The sequence below is a fragment of the Crocodylus porosus genome, unplaced genomic scaffold (assembly GCF_001723895.1).
Source record: "Crocodylus porosus isolate Cpor-Errol unplaced genomic scaffold, CroPor_comp1, whole genome shotgun sequence".
NCBI lineage: Eukaryota > Metazoa > Chordata > Crocodylia > Crocodylidae > Crocodylus > Crocodylus porosus.
Window position 1 is genome coordinate 9,588,263 of NW_017728917.1, and position 13,174 is coordinate 9,601,436.

The following is a 13,174-nucleotide window of genomic DNA, read 5'->3' on the forward strand; positions in this document are numbered from 1 at the left end:
GCCCCACACCCCAGCTGGGATTTGCTGGGGGGGGGGCAGTCTTCCCTCCCTGCCCCCTCTCCTCTGTAGATTGGGCTGCATCCCCGGCCAGGCTTGCCCCCCACCCCTTTGTCAGTCAGCCTTCGCTGCTCCAGCTAGGGAGCAGAGGGGCAAGACCAGCCCCGCTCTCTGGAGTAGACAGCACAGCCCAGCCCAGGACTGGAAAGCATGCTGGGGGACTGTGATTCAACTTGAACCAGGAAGGTGTCCGGGACAGAAGTTTCATAAGCCTGTTTGACCCAAATCAGTTAAGTCTCTCTGATACTACATTTGACCAGGGTTATCTCAAACCGGTTTCAGCCATTTTGAAACTGGTTTACGTGCACTGAGCTTCTGTTCCATTACAGGTTTAAGCCAGTTTCTGATGACTTCAACTGGCTTGTGTGCAACTTCTGCCCCTAGCCTAGCAGAAAATCTGGCAGGCAAGAAAAACAATATGCTGCTGAAAACAACTATCCCATTCAGAAATCAGTGGCCAGGTATGGGTCCAGCCCTGGCCCTGCTCCAACATGGTGGCTCTGGCCCCCACTCAGCCAGGTGGCAGCAGCCCAAGCCCAGGCTCAGAGACTGACCCAGTCCCAGGACCAGAGGTGCTGCCATGCACCTGCAACCCTGCTGCTGCATCCACTGCTGCAGTGGTTAAGAAAGGAGGCAAGCAGGAGGAGATGGGGAACAACAATATAAAAATGACCTTCCAATAATTAGATTGTAATTATATTATATATAGAGAACTGTACCAAAGTTGATTACTTTTCCTTGTAAAGAATCTAATTAATGGGGGAGGGGGGGAGTCTTAAATATGGGGAAATATCATGAACTCGTGCCTCCAGAGGCTGGGGGGGGCACATGGCGACCGCCTGCAGGAGGTGACAGCAGCGCTGGTAGCAGAGGTGTGGAAGTAGCAAATGGGGACCGGCCACAGGCGGCCACGATGATGGTGGCAGCAAGGGCAGACCAAGTGGGGACCACCTGCAGGCAGCCGCAGTGGTGAGGGGAGTAGGTTGATGACCACCCGCAGACACCAGCGGCAGCATTGGGCAAATCTCAAGCAGGGCACATGCCTCCCTCCCCACCCCTGTACCTCTCTGTACGTACCACCTATGGGAAATATGGTAATAACTGTTTTACCGTGTAGAAGTTTGGCATTTACTGTTACATCAGTAGATGTAGCCTGTGCAAAAGAAGATGTGTTTAGCTGAATTATGTTCTCTTTATAGTGCACCTTCTGAGCGGGAAGGAAGAAGAGCAAAAAACAAGAGTCCTAGTGCTGAAAATACAGTCTTCATAACTGCTAAGGCTTTGCAGAATTTCAATGGGCGTTTCGTTTCGAAGCTGTTACAACACATTTCAAGCTCAAAACAGCTAAATCAAAACAACGCAACACAAAAGGCTTCAAAAACAACTTGGAAACAAAACAAGGGCACTCAAAACATTTCAAGAGTTTTAAAAACGTTTCAAGATCTGAAGTTGGGCTTGCTTACAGCTAAACAGAAAGTAAGGAGAGGGAGGAGGAAGGACTGCTCTGATATTGACTGTGTAGCTGGCCAGCGACCATGATCCTTCCCTGAGGCCCTTCTTTATTGCCAAGGGGTTTTAATAATCAAAAACTGAAAACCTGCAAATGGACAGCATTACTAAGTTTTAATCAATATTTGAGATAAATCGATCAATATTCCTCCATAAGCTTTCAAAGCCAGGCACGAACATACTTGTGCCTTTCCTAACAAGTATCTGCTATGAGCCAGCTTTAGAGACTTGCCTTTTACTTGAAAGCCTTAATCACCTCGTTAGAGACTTTTCAAAGCAATTCAGACACTGCATCCCTGTTATCAGTACTTACTGATAAAAAGCCACGTTTGCAAAGAATGGACTCACACTACAAGGAAAGCCAAACAGCTAGAACAACAACTCAAAAGGTGGTAAAATGGAGCAGCAAGGAGATAACACGGCACTGATAATCTCTGCAGTTTAGAAGTTCTGTAACGTACGGTTTACCACCTTTATCTGGGTAAATAAATAGGGGAGATTAATACTGTCGCCAAGGGAGTAGACTAAGTTTCTTAATTTCACTACACGACAAGTTTGATGTTTTACAATTGCCTGGCCCCTGGTCTGACCTCACGTCATTTTTAATTAAAAGGAAACTGAAAATGATATTCATTAGTAAGTCGCTTCACACTGTAAGGTCTCATTCACCACCTGCAGGCCTGCTGAAGACGGTAGGGTTAATTCACGTTGAGCACTCGCAGCTTCTGCCCTTATTTCTCATTTCATCTGAGCTGCCCCAAACAAACAAAACTATGCCAATCTCCCAAGGCATACTGTGGGGCAGAGTAATTCAGGATCTCCATCCCCCTCTTCATCCTGGATGGCCTGTGTTTACAGACTTGGCTGCTGAGAGCTGGATCGAATAATATTTTCTAAATACATAGCTTTCCAAAATTTCATCTCTTACACAAGTGACATCCTGGTTCTGGTGTGTTGAGCAAACAGGATTTAAACTAGCGAGAGAAGGAAATATTTATAGAAGACATGCTTTAAATGGATTAACGAATCCCAAACAACCATAATGAGAGCCACAATGGTAACTCTATACTCAATACTCTAAGGGCCTAGTCTCCCATCAGTGTATGAGACTTATTAACAGATAATGAATATTACATGGGGGAGAGGAGGACAGGGAGACAAGACAAAGCGGACACTAAAATGTGGGAGTTTGATTTTTTTTTCCTTTAAAAACATACACAATGCAAGTTCTTGTTTCTAATTCTAGGCATGATGCTCTCTTAAAGCCCTAGACACTGGAAACTGGCAAGTTTTATTTTAAAATAAAAAGGTGCAGCACACAAGCGTATCCAAACAAACACTGGCCTAGCTTTCGTGGATAGCCACACCAGCAAAGCCAGCATGACGGTGGCTATAGCCCACCAAATAAAGACCTGGTGCCCCTCACAACTCTTACTCATTCAGCAAAGCCCACGTCTGTGGTGCAGAAACATTGTTCCTTACCCCTGAAAGGGCATACAACTACCAACAATTTCTTTTAAAAAAGGAAAAAAGCAGCCAAGTCAGAATTACTCACATGCCTATTGTTATGCACACTTAATCCTGTCTGCTTGGCTAACAGCACTGCATTTGAATGGCTATTTCTATTCCAAGTTATTGGTATACTTACTGGAGAACTGTTGCCAACTCCTGAATCATGTAAACAGGAGTGAGAGCCAGAAAACATATCATTGGTCTCTGAAGTTCACATCTGCCTTAGTTACTATGACAAGATCATAAGCAGGGATCCTGGTTTTCTCCAACTCAAAAAAACAACCAACAAAAAACCCAATTTTCAGTTTAAAAAGAAGTAATGCAAAATCCACATCTTTTCATGATTAAATGAAACAGCACTAATAGGCTGCATGTAGACAAGACGAGGCACATGTATGCACAACACTTCAAAGTGGGCCAAATGCTGCTGCACCGCTTTAATGGCGTCAGTGTTTGCACGCCTCAGTGGAGTATTGCACATTAATTTCCTACAGCGGTTGGAATTTGGTGGTGTAATGCATCTTATATAACTTGGGGCACAGCAAACAAACTCCTCTGAAGAGTTTTAGTTTGATGCCCCTACAGTGGCGGAGCAAAGCACTGGTCTCCGTGCTGCTCAGGGGCTCTGCAGGAAGCCCACGCAGGCAGCCTGGCAGCAGCCTGGGAAGGCAGGCTCCACCCAGGAAAAGTGGTTAGCCTAACTGCCCCGCCACCCCCCGCCCTGCCCCCCAGAGCCTGGCTGCCTGCCTGAACTGTGCAGGGGCCAACGTTTCCCTTCCCAGCTGCAGTGCCCCCTGGGACTGCCTGAGCCATGTGCCTGCGGGTAGGTGCCGCTTGGGGGAGGGGGTGGTGGGGGGGGGCCCCACCACTGCCACGGAGGCAAGCACCAGCTCCCCCATAACCCGGGGACTGCTCCACCTGCTGGAAGCTCGCCCTCCCCTCCCCGCCAGAGAGGCAGGTAAAGTCAGGTGTGTTCACAACACGGGGGGCTTAAAAATCGGCCCTAAATGAAAGCGGTGTTTTTAAAAAAGCTTCACACACCCATATATATTATATTAGTGGTGTTTCATTTAAATCACAGAAAGATACGGATTTTGCTTTACTTTTTTTAAACCAAAAGGTGTGGATTTTTTTTTATTGGAGAAAACCAGGATCCCTGATTATAAGTAAAGGGTTGGGAGGATGTTCAGTGCCAGTCTAACATTAGTAGTTGATAATTCTTTCAGACCCTTTTGCAGGCTATATTAACCTTTTTTTTTTTTTTTTTTTTTAAATTGGAGACAACCAGGATCCCTGTTCATCAGAAGGTTTTGTGATGGCTCCTAATAAATTATTCTGATTTTATTTCACAGATGTGGCCTTGGCATAGGTAGTGGTTTGGAACAGGTACACCTCTGCATGCAGAAAGGCCCTAGGATCCCTTCCTCAGGTAACAAAACATGGGCCGCTGCTGAACAGAGTCAGAGGGTTGGATTAGTTTCCACCTACTGGGGACATAAGCACTTGAACAGGATGGAATAGGATCAAGCTTAAGTCCCTGAAAAGCTACTGATAAAAAGAGGAGTGGATCTTCCTCTTTCCAACTACTTTACGTGACTGGGTCTTACAAGTCAGGGTTGCAATAGAAGAACATACATTCATGGGCTTTCAGAGATTTAAACCAAGCTAAGGCACCTAAGTCCACTTGGACATGCCAGGGGTAGAAAAGGAGATATTTAGGATCAGCCCCAAGCACTCTTTAGCACCAAGCTTCTGTCAAAGGACTAAAAAAAAGAAAGTGCAATTTTTACCATCTTACATTACAGAACTGGGGCAAGAGATAGATGCATTTAAAACCTGAAGAAAATATTGCACTTCCTTGCAATTTTATACAGCAGCCCAGGAGGCCTAACTAGATCACCACAATGGTCCCTTTTTGCCTTAAAAAAAAAATAATCCATGAACAAAAATAGTTGGAACACAGCGTCACATATGCTTGATGTCAAATGGCCTATTTGTGTCTAATGCGCTGGAGAAATTTTTCATCTCTGGACAAAAGAATACACCAACACTGCTGCCAAGGTCATTGTCAGCGCGTATTATTGAATACGCAAATAAATCGAGGGTGGCCTAACCTCAGCCAACAGACCTTTCCCAATTTGTCATGAGGCATTATTGCATCTGGCTAGTGCTGGTACAAGCACCACCCACAAATCTTTCCCGCTTATTGAAGCATCCTATAGCTTGACCAAGAATGAAAGCAAAGAGGAAGGGAGCGAGGATTGTTGGGGAGTTTTTGTATACATCATTAATATCTACGTTGGGTTTGCTTGAAAAGGCCCAAGAATCCTACAGCTTTTTGCACTGGTCTCTGACGCTCTTCACTCAAGTACCCATTTATTCCCATCATTGTCATTTCTGAAACACAAATGCCAAACTGAATGCCAGAACTTGTGTTTAGCCAAGTTATTATGAACTATTTACAGACGGCAAAGTTAACATGTAAGGTACTCTGGTACATACACATGCTTACAGAGCACTGTTACATCATCAGTGGAAAGTAAATGACACCCAGCTAATACCTGCAGGTGCACGGGCTTCCAAGCATTTCACACCACTTCCCCCAAAGTTGATAGGGCTGGGCATAACAAGAGATGGTAGAGTATACAGCAATGCAAAAAAAGGTAGCCTAAAATGTGAAACAGTTTATTGCCATACTTTCATACACTAGATGGAGTCTTGCAACTTTTCAGTCTGCCTCTCAAGTTACAATTTCCCACTCCCTACTTACTTTGCACTACGAATATCTCAAGGATAAGCAAGGTAAAAGGGGAAACATTGGCCCCAGAAACATCAATGACCTCTCTAGAGTCAGGATTTCAAGGGAGGTATACTGGGGTTTAAAACCTGTTTTCTTAAAAATCTCCAAAACGTAATGCAAACAGGACTCTATGGTTTCCAGAGTATCAAGCATCAGATCCCACTAAAAAGATAAACGACTCCAACTACCATGCCATGCTCTAATTTCCACCTACGCTTTACTGCATCTACAAACTATCGTAGCTTAAATGCCTATTAGCGCACCATGGTTAAAGCTGTATTTTGTGAACCTGTTTTTCTGCAGCCTTTAAATCCTTGTAATCCTCCCCCTGCCTTCTATCCAGTAACAATATATTATTTTTTCAATATTGATACCTCACTCTATATCAGATATTTGAAAGATTCATTATTAATAGATCCGAGTGCGTTGATTTTTCATTTTACAAGTCAGATGAATCTCACAAAAAAAAAAATCTTTGAGATGAAGGTGAATTTTACTTATATGTACAAAATTGAGCCCAAATTCCAGCAAATGTATCCTGTCAATTCTCACATTGAGAAGGAAAAGCCAAGTATGTTCTTTAAGAGCCCACAGTTCATTCCATGCAAACTGGATTCTCATCATTGTATGGCAGAACAAAGGTAACCTCACTTCTGGCAAGCTGGCACTCTCCCACTAGGATTTTTCAGCATGCAACAGGATACTCTGTGTAAGTGGGTGAGAGAGGAGGTGGGACTAACAGCAGAGAAGCAAGCTGGGAGAAAGAAAAAATCACAAACAAACCCTAGCTGCTTCTCTTCAGATAATAAAAACTTTTAAAGACTTTGAGAGAAGGCAAAAGAATTATAAATAAACAAACAAACAAACAAACAAACTACACTGACGCATAAAATCTAGATAATTCCTCAAAATTATACTTAAAAAAAAAAAAAAAAGGTGTCCAGGTGTTCATGTTTTAACTCTAATTCTTGAGATTTAAGGCTACCCCCACAAAATGCTTTTAATCTCGAAAAGTTGGAAATCTGAACCGAGCCATCTTTGGATATACAGTACCAGCTATCAAGAGGTAACAGCCAAAAAATTGTATATTCCAAAATAAAGGTGTATCAGAAAAACTTTGTGAACTTTTGAAGGATTCTCATTTCATTGAATGAGCTTTGGATATAGACTCATTCATTAGTAGGGGTACAATTCTGAGTAGTACTTGTCATGATGACAGAATCACTTCCCAGATATAAATTTGAGAACATATTCTGCTACTACTAACAATAGGACCAAGTTAATCTTGGAGGTGATAGATTTCTTCAGCAAACAGTCACTGAACTAACAGGAGGAGATGCCACTTTAGACTTTACTTTGGCACGTAACAAGTTTATAAAAGAGGTGGTTGTAGAAAACAGCCTCAAAACAGAATAATCATAAGTTGATTCTGTTAAAATAAACAGCAGGGGGGCAAAAGGAGACCAAAAAAAAAGGGAGAGAAATTTGTAACTAAGGTCTAATTAAAAAAAAAAATTAAACATAAAATTGGGGGAAATTAAAAAGGTAACCAATTATTAAAGTCACTCAAGATGAAGATTAGAAGGACTTGAATGTGGAGCAGACTTGGCACTTTCGCAGCATGGACTATTTGCAAATTATACTTCAAGCCAGGGAAGGGAGGAAGATCTTGTAGGGTGGGTTGCAGATTTTGCGAGGTGGCTATTCCTCTGCCAAAAAAGTGAGACAGTGCGAGCAATGGGAGACTGCTGATCAGCAAGAAAAGCTTTATGAACAAAGAATGAAAACTGCCAAGGAGTGCAAGATGTTAACTCCTTTGGACAAGAAGTTACATTGACAGAGAATGGGACTGAGATCTAACTATTGACCAAAAACTAAGAACAATCATTTTGCCTTGCAATGTCTGTACTAATGAACACAGAGGCAAAGGCAGAAGCTCATCAGAACGAGGGTAAAAACAATAAATACAGATGGGGGGGTGGGAAATCTCAAAGAGCTAAATAAACAAAAGATGAGACATGAAATAATCTCTTCCCCAAAATTATGAACAAACTGGCCCATGAAGTTATAGGCCTAAAAGCAACGATTTTAAAAAAATCCTTCAAACTTTGGATGCTCCTGAGTAGCTGGAGAACAGCCAATACAGAGGATTAAGAAGTCACAGGCCCCTCAGCATGCACCGGGGTGAGCATAAGTTTTGAAGACATGCAGGTAAGTGAAGAGACAGGATAACGCAGAGGGTTTACTAAAACTAGATCATGCCTCCAACCCAAACATCATTCTTTTTCTAGGCAAGGGAAATGTGACGGATGTTACCTGGTTTTCAATAAAGCATCTACTATAACGTCACATGGGAAATAATTAGTGAAGCTGGAGAAAGCAGGAACCAGTACAAGAACAGCAAGGTGGATAAAAGGAGAGGCAGCAACATGTTGGGTTGAAAGGAAGCTACTGGAGAAGTTTCAAGGATTAATCTTGATCCAAACAAAGATCTGCATGAATAACCTTTAGCACAAAGTGGGGGTCTCTTATTGAGACTTGGAGGACACAACATTGGGAGGCATTGTCAATACTGAGGAAGCAGGGATATTATCTAGGAAGCACTAGATGACCCTGAGGACCAGAGTAAGAGAAAGTGAAGTCCTTAAAGGCTCGACAAAATGCAAGAATTTCTACCACAAACTTGGAGCATCAGTTAGTGGAGGGGGAAAAAAAGGAAAGAAAATGACCCCAGCTATGATGAGCGATCACAAGATGTTTGCATCAGGAAGCCGATGCAGTGACAGAGACCACTATGACCCCAGGATGTTACGGGCAAGGTAAGTCCAGTAGAGAGGAGGAAGTACAGGTGCCACTGTACAAGATACTGGTAAGGTTTTCTGCAGTGTTATGTCACTCTCGTCCCCTACAATCAAGACGGACAAAGTCAGAGGAGTAGCAGGTACAGAGAGCGACTAAAGGAGCAGAAGGATGCAGAGCCTATTGTGTTAGGGGAATTAAAAACTAACAAACAAACAAAACAACTCGGCTTGTTTATTTGAGCAAAAGGAAAAGAGCAAATAGGATTGCTCCCTCTAAATACTGCAGAAAGAGCGGTCGACAGCTAGCCAGAACTTAAAAGGACAAATACTGGTTCTTAAATCACGACGAAACAGGCATCGTTTTCTTTGCTGGCAAAACATCACACCCATGTAGCACCAGACTAGTCCGAAGCTGAAGTCTAGGCACATGCGTCAGTATGGCCAGTCTGCCCTCTCACTGGGAAGTGAGTAGACCTGAGAAACACTCATATGAAAGGGCTTTGCATCCAGTTCTGCTACAGCAACACTAGTTTATATCTCAAGGCCTTAAGAGAGCAAGATGCTATGACATTTCACATCCACGTCTGGAAAATAAGCATCAACATCTGCCGAGCTGCAACTTCTCAGAACTATGGGGGGGTTTTCTTGGGTAACAAGAGAATCGACAACGCACTCCAGCTGAGTGAACCAAAGTTCAAAAAGTGTTGAACTCAAGCACCACAGAAGAAACTGCCTCCAGGATGACCTCTTGTTCCCACCCATTTTATAGATAACTTGAGTTCCTGGGATTCTGCGAGTCTACTAGTCACCGCTTTGTAAATGAATAATTGTGTTTTGGCAGATCCCACTTTTGTCTTCTGCTTTCCTCAGTTGAGAGTACACCTGAGATTTCTGCCGCTTATACTGTACTGGGGAACACTATGGAGAACTGGGCATATCAGCTGGAGACAGGGGTTGAAATCCTGGAAGAGAGTGTTCAGTTTACAGCATTTATTACCAAGAAAGTTTCAAAGAGGGTGGGGAGACATCACAACACTCTTACTGATTCAACCCATGTATGGGTAAAAGTTTTCAAAACATGACAACTGGGGCTCCATTCAGGCACCCAAACATCCAGACAAACTACAGGGGGGTTGTGGGTACACACACCTCTCTCTTCCCATGCCTTCCACACCACTACACATGCACACACCTGTCCCATTCAACTTAGTGCGATACTACCTTGAGATTGCCCTTCCTCCATGTAAACACTCAAGTGGCAAGCCTCTTTTGATCCTTCTGGACATTCAAATTTGCCTTGGTTGTGAGGTTAACTATTACAAGGCGACAAATAAGGCCAAGTCCCAGAAGTCATAAGGTGGCTAATATTCATGCCAAGTCAAGCCTGAATCCCAGACAACTCCATCTGGAACTAAACCCCCTTTGGAGCCTACTTTTCATGCAGAGAAGAGGATTTATTCCTTACATCTTAAACATTTGAAAACTCCTTTTAAATGTACTTAATCCTGATGTATAGTATGAGGTGAGACAGGACAGATCACAACTCAAAAATTTTGAAAAAAAATCCATTATGCATCCACATCTTAAAAAGTTCTCCTTCAGCCATGTTCACTTCCTTTAGTCCAGGGACAGGCAAACCCCAGCACGGGTGCCAGAGCATGGGACGCAAAGGCATTTTGCTTGGCACACGTGCCTCGGGGTGGACAGTGAGGAAGGGGCCGGGGCTGCACTGCCACAACAAGGATTGAGCCCCGTGCAGCTCTCCTGTCATCCCACCCCAGCATGCCAACATCTTACAAATTTGGGGTTGCGGGTTCTTTTGACACTCTGCTCAAAACGGTTGCATTAGTCCCTTTCCTTTTCATGCAGAGAGTCTTACAGGAATGCAAGTGTCATAGGTGATTATTTGCCAAACCCAGATTTTAGACTTAGTCATGTTTTCATAATAGAAATGCTCAAGCGCTTTTCCAATTATGAAACATAAGCAATAGCCACATGATTTATCCAAAGCATTTGGCTACCCAACACAACTGCAGATCACTCACCAACAAATCTCAGAAGGTGTTTACTATTCAAGTTAAAATACACACAGGACAAAAACAAAAAACAGAGCTGATAGGCACGTGTCGAGAACTTTGGAAGTTTTGACATCCTCTTAAACGTTACTTTAGCCTGAGAGGTTAAATTAGTCTGACAAGTTCAACATTGTGAATAGACTTAATTGGAAAAACTGAGGGTGAACAAAAATCAGAAGTCATAGGAACTCTGCCTGGAAAAAACAAAAGGACAGTTGAACAGGACCCTAATCAAATCACTCCCCACTTCCCCCTCAAGATGTACAGATCTTAAGTTTCAAATAAAGTCGTTAAGAGTTGCCAGACACTATTTTTACAAGAATGGAATAACAGTCACTCATAACTTCTGCACGCAGGATCCAGCAGGGCTAGAGAAGTTGAACACCACTGGTCAAACAGATGAAGCATGCACCAATTATGGAAAAAAAAAAAAAAAGAACAATTCCTCACTCACTTTTAATCACACAAATCTTTGTTCCAAAAAGCACTGAAGCTCTTAGGGAAGGGATCGGGGCATGGAAATAAAAGTCTCACACAAGGTTGGAAGATATTCTTTCACCTCCAATTCACATTTTCAAAGTCCAGTCTCCTCCTCTCTCTGGGGACTATGTCTTATCACATGCATCAACCTCCTTCTCAGAAGCTAGCTAGGTTTTTGGTTCTCGTTATCCCTACTGGAAATCTCTGATGGTTAGAAAGCTTCCTTTAACTCTGAGAGTAAATTTTAGTCTTGACTGTTTTTTTAATCCATCTTGAAAGTAAAGACAGCCAGAACTGGACACATTTTTAAAAAACAAAACATACAGCAATCACGGCTCATTTTCTAAAATTAAACTTACACATTTATTTCTTCAGTTGCAATGATATTCTTCAATTCCAATACCCAACAGCCCATCCAATCCATAAGACTATTACTACAAATTTCACCATTAAATAGACTTTTAGTAGTTCCAGAACATTTTATTATGATGCTGTAATAGAAAAGGAGACAGAAAGCTTCACCATCTATGCTATACATCTCTACAATCTGATGCCAAATTTAATGTGTATTTTTTAAAAAAAGCATGCATGGTGTAAGAACAGAGCCTTTTGGGGGAAGAAAAGATATTTCCATTATGTCATCTCACTAAACACATTTTCATAAGAAATCTAACCCTCATTTTTTAAAGAGGTCCGTTAAAAAAAGGCTACGTCAAGAGAGGGTATATTTCTGGAGAGCTAATGATATCAAAAAAAAGATATGAGTCAGAATTTTAAGGCAAAAATAAAATATCAACCACAAAAAGGAAGCATGTTCTAGCTCCTTATTTTGCATGCCAATTGTTTCAAGGATTCCATGGATGGATTTTTATTTTCAAAAACCACACAAAAATAGAAATGTTCTACAACTACAGTCTGAGCACTGAATGCAAAGTCTGGAAAGACTGAAATACTAAAAGCAAAAATTCCCTGAAACAAAAGGAAAGAAGCAAAGAGCTGTAGGTAAATGGCAGCAGCAGCAGCAGCTCTAGGTAAATGCATATTGCAACCTCAGCAGCAGCCAGAAAAAACACAGATCCCCTTCCAAAGCATTTTTTATGGGCCAAAGACTATAGTGAGGTAATGGCCTTGAAAAGAATTACATGCGAAGCATTAGCAAGTACTAGTAACAGAGACATTCAAACCTCTGATAACAGCTGGGCTGCTACTCATTACAAGGCAGCTATTTCTAATACCAAACATTTTTAAAAGAAGATTGATAAAGTAATCTTATCATAATTTGTTAGGAATTTTACATACTTGGCTATCTATACTGCAAGAGAAACAGCAGTATACTTCAGTAAACCAGGAGGTGAAAAAAGGTTATTCTGACTACAGCAATCATTACTTCTTTTAGATCTGAAGCCCATAAACAGTTAACTTATGAACAACTTAGGGATCTCAGGAGTTTTTATTTCATCTAATCTAACAACCATAGCAGGCAAGGAGAACCCTAGGTGTTCAATAAAAAAAAAAAAAAGTAGTAATATCCTTAAAGGTAAGTGCAGCCTTCAGTGTTTGCAGGCTCAAGGTCAAAGTGTTAAAAGTGTTCTAAAAAAATTCTTTAAGTGTTTCTAGAGAAGCTTTAAAAAATAAATAAATTAAGGGACTGGATGTATTTAAATCAGCTGGTCCGGACGATCTCCACCCCCTCCACCCCCGAGTGCTGAGGGAATTAGCCAAGATCATTGCGGGTCCCTGGTATGAGTTCATTAGAGGCAGGTCCTGTCATACCAACCTGGTGGCCTTCTACGACCAGGTCACCAAATCCTCAGACGCAGGGGTATCAGCCTTTCTGGACTTTTGGAAGGCCTTCGACACCGTCTCTCACCCCGTTCTCATTAAAAAACTGGGGGGCTGTTGTGTCGACACCCACACAGTCAGATGGCTCGCCAACTGGC

At 42.3% G+C, this 13,174-nt stretch overlaps 1 protein-coding gene across 6 annotated transcripts in view; it reads right to left on the reverse strand.

Annotated features, from left to right (window-relative positions):
* MITF (melanogenesis associated transcription factor) overlaps nucleotides 1-13,174 on the reverse strand; it is a 120,430-nt gene that overhangs the window by 64,326 nt on the left and 42,930 nt on the right. The gene's annotated exons all lie outside the window — the stretch shown is intronic.